At 31.8% G+C, this 9305-nt stretch overlaps 1 long non-coding RNA gene across 1 annotated transcript; it reads left to right on the top strand.

The window, feature by feature from the left end:
• Positions 1 to 1406: 1406 nt before the first annotated feature.
• LOC148268784 (uncharacterized) lies at positions 1407 to 8130 on the top strand. The gene is made up of 3 exons (XR_015817017.1): positions 1407 to 1974; positions 7605 to 7677; positions 7842 to 8130. It is a non-coding gene; the product is annotated as an uncharacterized LOC148268784 (long non-coding RNA).
• The last annotated feature ends 1175 nt before the right edge of the window (positions 8131 to 9305 follow it).

Raw genomic sequence — 9305 nt, 5'->3', positions numbered from 1 at the left:
GTTTTATTGTAGTGATATCGATGCAGTAGGTTGATGATTCTTGTTAAAAATGAATACTACAATTTTTTTTGTGTTGCTTTCTTGGATATTCTAGGATTTTTATATTATGGGTACCAAAATGAAAATGTTTTTACCTTATCCATATAAAATTAAAAAGTTAGATGAATATAAGTAAACTTTATATATATAGTTTATTAATTATTTAGTTAAGAAATAAGAGGGAAACAAATATAACAAAATTTGGGCGAGCTTTTAAGTTGAAATGAGAAAAAAATTGAAGGTTAAAGATGATATTTATAATTAATCACCAAAAATTAGAATTTTTATCCAGAGAAAATGGATTCGATAAGTAATATACAGTGGGAAGGGTAACGCACCATCAAGTAAGGTAGAAAATGACAAATGTATGTCCTACTTTGCATTTGAAATTAATTCATAGGGAAAAGTTCACTTCGCATGATTGACATGAAAGTCAATGGAAATGTTAAATTATAATTAGCTTACACATTAAAACAGTTTTATGTTAAACACGTACTCAATGCTCTTATAAGAAAAGATTGGATGAACATTTTTAGGTTTAAAGCTACAATTGCTTTGTGGATTGTGTCTAAGAACTAGAAGGGAAGAACAAAATATTAATTTTTAAACCGAAATATTAATTTTCTCATCATATAATTTTGATGAGAAATTTTTCATGATCATGAGATTTTCATTGCTTGGACTAAAAACAAATTGCATCACAGCCCTATTTTTTTAAACCTAGATGATCATGAGATGTTATGTGGATTAAGAAAGAGGCGACCAAGTTTTTTAACAAAAAAAAAATCAATGATCATAAAATAACATTAAACAAAGTATGGCCATAAGGAAAAAATTTATACAAAATAAAGATTTTTATGATAGATTATTATCAAAATCCCATAAAGATTAATCAAATTGATGATTTTGAACTTAACTAATAATGTAGAGCTTGCTATTTTTTAGGTATATTATAAATTGATAGTGATTAGTGTAAAATGCATAATTGTTTCAATCTTTTAAATTACTCTAAAAATATTACAAATGATACTAATAATAATTTTTAAAAGATCATTCAAACTATCCTTAAATTGACTTCATATTTAAAACATCAAATACATATATCTTTCTAATAGAAACAAAAAATGTGTAATATTTAACCTACTGTAAAATGAAATTCTGTTATATAATCAATCAAGGTATTTCAGGAATGGTTTTCTTTGAAGTTTGCAATTTTTTTTGTCGTAAATTTTAATACTTCAAGAGAAATCACAAAATACATCTCACACATACACGTGGATCCTTAACCCAAGCAGCGGGCAAGGCTCACGTGCGAGACATTTCTTTTCCTTACCCTCGGGAAAAACTTTCGCGCAGGCATACCAACCACGCAGGATTTTTCATTCGCGGGTATCCCCGCTGGCATGTAAATCACTTGTCGTGACTGTTCCGTCGATGGACACCACTCACATTGGGACCCAAAGTCCTATAGGCAGGCTCCTTTCTTCCATCACCAAGTGTCAGCCAACCAGCCTTCCCCTCCAGTCCTATCGGCCACCCATAACCTCTAATGGCCCAAATGCATTGCATGTCATTAGAGGGCTAAGGATGCCGCAACATGGGGTATAAAATGATGCCTCCTTTCCACTTTCTTCTCTAGTTCTTCATTTTTTCGAGCAAATAGAAAACCAGAGAGAGAGTCAAATTTAGAGAGAATCTAGTGAGAGAAAGAGAGTAAAAATTGAGAGAAGAAGAGTGCAGAAAATTACGCGTGCTATCTAGACGAGAAGATGGTTTCTTATCTTCTCAGATAAGCATCTACTTCTGTTTCAAGTAGATTAGCTCTTTCTTCCATTAATTTGCTCATTCCTTTTTCACCCAAACACAAAAATCTTTCTTCCAGTTTTGATTGAAGCTCATTCTGCAACCATAACAGTATCAATCAGGACTGTTCAAGTAAGTATGTTATTCTTCCTTATTTTTTCCTTTCGGTTATTTATTTGTTTTGCAGCTTTAGATTAGTTTATTTAGGTTCTAACTTGAATTTAAACTGAATTGATATGGTAAAACAACCTAAAAATTGTGGATTAAACTCAAAAACCCGACTAGTGCGGCCACCGTCGCACAAGTGTGTTGCTAGCTGTTCTTCTTGCTTTTAGGTCAATTTCCTCGTGTGTTTGGAGTGCTTAGACCTTCTTCTTTATATTAAGATTGGTGGTAGTTAGTTTTTAACTGGATTTGGTTTTATAGATGCATGTAGGGTGATTAAATCTTCAAACAATGCATGTATTCTTATTGTTTTAATTGATGCAGAGGGTGTGTATGTTGCATGCATGATTTTGATGATTTAACCTTGTTTTTAATGATGATTTTGATGGAATGTGATTACTAGAATGATCTATAACATTATGTAGATGGATTAAAATGCTGAAATGAAAGGAAAAATGGAAACAATCAGCAAACAGAGGCTCGATGCCTCTATTTGCATTTCCCAGGAACCAACGTGTTGGCTAATGGGGTAGACACGGGCGACCATGCGGGATGGTGCATACAGGACACTTTCCAGGCATCCAAGAGCGTCAGGACATGTCCCCTAGCATGCTGTGTACGCACAGTATGGTGTGCATATGCAAAAGGTTCTTGTCAAGCGCCCTTGCTGCACTGAGAGGACTTGCATGAGGCACTATTTATGTTGAGTGATGTGCACGCATGTGCACAAGGACACACGCTCAGGCACCCATGGTATCGAGGCGTGCGTCCACAGTGCCGAGGCATGCGCCCCACTAGCAAGCTATTATCCAGCAACCCCTTTGAGGCACGGGCATTGCCAGACATGAACACATCGAGAGTGTCATAGGCCAAGGAACCCTATGTAGCAGGTGCGGGCTTATGGGATTCTATCCCCCTGCTGTGGGTTTAAGGGCAAATTGCACAAAAGCGTAAAAAGAATTGATTTGGTAATCTAAAATTAAGTTTAAATTGAAGTGGTAAAGTAAAATAATTGAAATTAAAAAGAAAAATGTGCAATAAAATATGAATTTTGAACAAAAGGAATATTAAGGAATCATAAGGAAAATCTAAGAAATTTGGAAATTTATGAATTAAGGAAATTTTGACTCAAATTGGAAGTTTGGTAAAAATAATTATTTTGGAGAAAAGAGACTTTTCAGCTATGCCTAGGGCTAGGCTTAGAGTTTTGGTCTAGACCTTGGGCAAGGCTTAGGTCTAGACTAAATTTAAATTGAAATAAAATAAGTCTGAGGAAAAAAAAGAGTTTTGGTCAAAACCTAGGGCATGGCATAAGTCTAGGCTAAATATAAATAAAATAAGAAAACTAGTATGGTGTCTTATTAGATGTAATAAATAAAGTTGTCCAGTTAAATATATTTTCCCTGTTATCTAGGAGGGGTTATTTGTTTGTATTGATGTATGCTTTTGAACTCGTGAATGGGTTTCAACGTCCCCTTGTGTACGAAGGTTCAGTTTGGTTGGACATTTTGCGTTCACTACCCTGTGCATAGGGAGTGCATGAGGCAACTAGAGTGGTTGAGTATTCTGTCTGTATATTTGTTTTGTTATCTACGTCCCTATTCATGGTGTTATTTAGTGTATTCTATCCTCTTAGGTATAGGCTCAGGCAGTTGCAGGCGTAGGTACATGAATAGTGTAACTTAATTAAAGATTAATAATATTGTAATAAAACTGTGTCGGAAGATGAATCAGAATCAGAGTCTCGGTGATTTGATTCCTCTATAAGATTTGATTTGATCGGATCCATTCTGTTATGATGCCTTTAGGGCCATGATATGTTTTGTATGATAATTTTGGTTTGGGTTCTCTAATAATATAAAATGTGGAGAGACAAAACGAATTAGACTAATTTGTAAATTATCTGAATATTTCACAAGTAAATAAGTATTTGTTTTTAAATGATGGTTGTATGTCTTAATTATTGCCTATGGTACTGAGTTTATTAGAACTTACCCCAATACAACCCCCTCCCAGATGATGACTTTATAAGCATCCTGATGAGGCCTGTTTGGACCCGTTCCAAGATGCTTAATGGGAGCGTTGGAAGACTTTCTCTTTTCTATTTTATTTTTGACAAGTTAGATTTTTGGGCAAATCCATAACATTTGTATGTAGGATTTGAAGGCTTAGTGCCTCAGTACACTATGATTGTAATTGTTGTAAGGGATGAATATTGCCCATTTTATTATTTAAATGCATTTTTAATATGCTCAGTTATACGTATGATGAGTGCCGAATCCATAAAAAATGATATCCTATTCTAACAACTAATGGAATTTGTAGTAGTGACAAAAATCCTCAGGGAGTTGAGGACCACTCTCCTTTTATGGCTAGTGAATAAAGGCTGAAAGCTGGGGCTTTTATTCTAGATTGATGCAAAAAAGTAAATTAATTAATGAGACTTAAAATAGAAAACAAAGAGTACTATCGAAAAGTGATTAAAGTGAAAGCAATTATGATTTGATTTTAGTCAAAGAAGTAGCTTTGATTCTAGTTATGAGATTGATCATTGATGCAATGATTGATTCTTTCAAACTTCAACAAACCAGTTCTAGTTGTCGGAGATCCTCCTAACAACCAATCTTTCCTTGTTAATAAAAAACCCCGGATGCAATCTTAGGATTTAATTCATTAACAATTTTAAGAGGTAGAAGGACCTAATTCTAGTTAATGAGTTCAACCATGTGACCCATTCAAACCAGATTGCATATTCCCTTAGGAAAAAACTAATTCACCACTAAGTATCAGAATAGCCCGAATGATTACAGATTTGGGAGTTTCAAATGACAATATATTGTTGCATTGGATGCCTGACGGGCCTTGTTTAGATAATTAACAAACAACAATAATAATACGCACAGAGATATATGAAAATATTGAAGCTTAATAAAAACAAAAGTAAAATAATTAGATCTTGCAATCCAAAATTGGAACTTCAACCAAATCTTTAACTGGAAATGGTGTTTTGTTAGCTGCTCATGATGACCCAAATACAAAGAATATTGTTTTCAGTTTTTATAGAAAGAAGAATGGTGTGGAAAATTAGAATCTGCTATTGTTCTTGACAGGGTGCCTTTTTCTCCATTTTTTTCCTATTTAAAAGCCAAGAGGATCAGGGCATCCACTTGTGAAGATAGGGTTTCCACGATGATTTTGGTTCTCTTCTTACTTTCTAAAATTATCTTTTTCTCGATTTGATTCTTTGCTTCCAAGTTGTAACGGGATCCTCTTTCAAATTTGAAAGCATACCAGGTTATCAATATTTGTGGTTGTTGGAGCCTAAGCCTTGGCCGAGACTTATTTGTGTGTAACCTGATACTTCTTGCTACTGTCAGGGTGTTAGCTTTGCTGAAGGGTTATCTACGCATGGACCATTGTTTTCGACTGCCACAAGAATGCAAGCCTTGCCCAAGACTTTTGAACTGAGTCCTGTTGCCCTTACCAAGGTAGAAGCCTTTCCCGAGGCTTATACAATAACTGATGACAGCTTCTACATAAAATTTACTTATGTTGGGATGCTTTCTAGATTTGAGTTTTATCCCTTGAACTACATCAAAATAGACAAAACCACCTATATTAGGTAATAATAGCTCAATTACACATTTAAAATAAGTGATATAGATGTTGTTTATGTACATTTTTAATGTCAGTGCCAAATTGGCATCGAGACGTCCCAAAATATCTCATATTTATACAAAAATGTTAAATTTATAGACTAAAATGTACAATTTAAGCTCCATAACTAGTAGTTTCTAATGTGCTTCAAATAGTTAGATAAAACAAGAAAAAATACACATATTTAACATTAAAAATTATCATTTCTTCAAAAGTCATCTAGAAACTCAATGAATCATCTAAGAAATTATGAGTCATTTCTTTAGAAGAGTTATAATTTGATTGTTATTACCACTAGCATCAGGAGCTTGTGAAAAATATCGATTAGTTAACTAAATAAATAACTAATTATATATTACAATAAATATATTAGGAAACACCATTACAAATACATTGGTTATACAAGAAGTAGATCTAAAGAAATCTTGTAATCCTCCAACTATAAATCTATTTTGCATCAACGTGTACATTGAAGAAATTATGCCTTACAAATTCTCATTTTCTCTCTTTAAGTTGTCATTGTCACTTGAATTACCATATTGAGAACTAGTTGATGAAGAAATAGATTCACTAAAACATGCCATAAGTCTTATGCAATGCACACATCCTCTTTTATCATTATCTTTAGAAGTATATTATCTCTAGAGAATAGACTCTCTATACTATTTGAAGTAGATGCTTGGATAGAATATTTTTCTCGCATAAAATACAAACATAAACTTACAATATGATTGAAAAGTTCAAACTTACAATAATTTAAACTTTGAATTAGTAACCACAAGATTCAATTCTCATCTTTGATAGCCAAGCCAAGAAAAGTTATCCTCAATAATCAAATTTTACAATAACTCAACCAACAATGAACTAACACAACTAGAAGTGGTTTGCTCAATGTGATATAAGAATAACACTACATATGCTCTAGTATTTAATCTTGTAAAAGTTAAATCAACTAGAACACAATTATTTTAATAGGACTGGTAGGGGAGATGTGGAATTTTAGAGGTTATGAATTTGTTCAATCAATTTAACTATTAGAGATCAAGTATTATTCTAGAATGGAAAAAAATGTTGCTTCTGAGTTCTGACCAAGTGAGTCTTAGATTAAATAGTAGAAAAAACACAGCAAGAATTTGAACTTTCTTCAACTGGACAGAGAAATAGATCACTACTATAAATCACCAAATTACTGCTTCTTGTTTCACCAGGTGCTGTCATAAAGCAATTATTGGAGATTCTTTAACTAGAAAGAATTAAGTTTAGAGTAGGTTTGTTTCTCCCAAGTAGGTGTTTTAGTATCGGTGGAACGACAAATGAGGCAGTCATAACAAAAATAAATAGCAAATATAAGTGAAATGTATCAAACATAAAATTCAGGTTCGAGGTGATATTTTATTGTTAAATACATAGATCATATCCTTTTAGATTTTTTTCCTTTACTATAACTCAATTTCTTTTTGTAATATATGATAACTAAATAATTGTATATCTATATGACGATAAGAGTTGCAGAGCAAAAGAGGAGCAACACCCATTTACTATATCCACTAATTAGTTAAAATCATGTTATTAAGCAAACATAAATAAGAAGATGATGACAACCATTTGAGAACCTACTTCCTATTTTCATGGTTTTTGTAAATATACATATTTCATGGGAGAGATTAATCTATATTGAAGAACTTAAAATTAAAATGTGTTTCCCTCACTCCTAAACACTAATATGTACACCCAAATATCATAACATACTCATATCTAGCACTTCTATTTAAGTACGAGTTTAGATTCATACCATGTAAAAGGGTTAATAAAATTAAATGTATATTTTTCTATCAACATTAGATATCTTTTGTTTCTTTATTCATCTTTGTTATGTTAATCAAACTAGACTTATATTTTTCTACTAATATCTTATGTCATTTGTTTCTTTATGCATTTAGATGTTTGAATGGATTGGGAAAATTGAAGGATGGATTCAATATTATTCAACAAAACATGACTACTATTATTGAGGTAATTTTCAATTAATATTTTTTTAGCTTTAAATATGATTTACAATAATTATTATCTATAACGAAGGAGATTACACTAGCACAAACACTCATAGTCACGATCCTATCATGACTAAAATATTTGATTTTAATTCTAATAAAAATTTTCATATTATCGGATTGTAGGCAAAAAGAAATATCCTGGATAGACCCTGACCAAATCAACCTTAGAGATTTTAATGGTTGAACTTTATTCCATGGAAAATATGGTTGTATTATTCAAGAAAGCCATAATTGGTTCTCTCGAGTGTTGAACATTTGTGCAATTTGTACTTTCTTATAAGTGTTTTTGAATATGGGAAAAGCCTTGATTAATTTGCTTTGTATGGTTAAGATGTCTAGTTGATAGTTGATGTTTAATTGGTTTGATCATCAATAATTGGTGGGCCATGAGCACATCCTCGATTTAATCTAATAACTTGGGTCTAACATTCTTTATTATATGTGTTTAATGTGCGTACTTAAATATAGGATGGATTTTGAATTAAAAAAAATTTGGAAATCCCTCTTTTGCTTTACCAAAAAAATAATTCTCTATTAAGAAAGCAAAGTATTCCTCTTAACATGTGAATCAACATCAAAAGTTTATTTAAATGATGAATTACCAGCTCTACACTATTCTTGAAATGTGTAAGTATTAGAGAATGAGAATCGTAAATGCTCTATTAACTTATATATTTGCTGCATGTCCCATTTTGGGAATCCCAAGAATGATGAGATTTCAATTATAAGGTGATTTATCTGCATCTTGAAGGTTTGGTATTTTCTATAATATGCCAAGGATTTATGGTTTGAATTTTGAAATATTTGTCATCTCATTGCATATATGACAAAGCAAATATTTTTTCTCTCATATATTACTCTTTTTGACTGATGATAGAAACATGAAGAGCAAAAGAATAATATGCTATTAGAAAATGAAAATATTTATTACTTATACGGACATTATCATCGATAAAGTGAAGGGTGGACAAAGAAAAAAAAAAGGGAATAGGAAAACAAGAACAATTTTAAAATTTTAGAAAAGATTCCCTTATAGATAGAGACAAAAAAGGGGGGAGAAATTTTGGAGAAATTGAAGGATTTCCTATTAGAGCAAAGAAATTCTCTTTTGATAAAAATTCTTGAATTTAACAATTCATTGGATATAATAAAACACGTAGAGATTATGAACTTCAAAAGAAACCTAGAAAAGGCATGAATTTCCTTAAAAAGGGACTAGTCAACTTGTTCATTTCTCGTAGGTTAAAGGACTAGTCATAAAATAGAAAATAAAATAAGGGAGAGTGTGAACTAAAATGAAAAAATCATTTACTCACCTAATTAAGTAAAGACATAGGTATTATTTGCTCATTTTATTAAGTTGAGAACACAAAATGAGAGGGGGCATTTATAACACCCAGGTCACCACCGCGTTAAGTTTGTACTTGGAAACCCCTATTTACTCGAGCCTTAAGGCCACCTGAACTCATTTAAATTTATCCCGTAGCTTTATATTGTAATTTATGATTTAAATTTGTGATTTTAATTTTATACTAATTTTATTATTTTATCTTTATTTTATTTTTATTTTATTTTTATTTTACTTTA

This window comes from Carica papaya, chromosome 2, assembly GCF_054855325.1.
Source record: "Carica papaya isolate Zhongbai chromosome 2, ASM5485532v1, whole genome shotgun sequence".
In the NCBI taxonomy this organism is placed as follows: domain Eukaryota; kingdom Viridiplantae; phylum Streptophyta; class Magnoliopsida; order Brassicales; family Caricaceae; genus Carica; species Carica papaya.
Note: the sequence above shows the minus strand (reverse complement) of the source record. Positions and strands in the feature narration are given on the sequence as shown.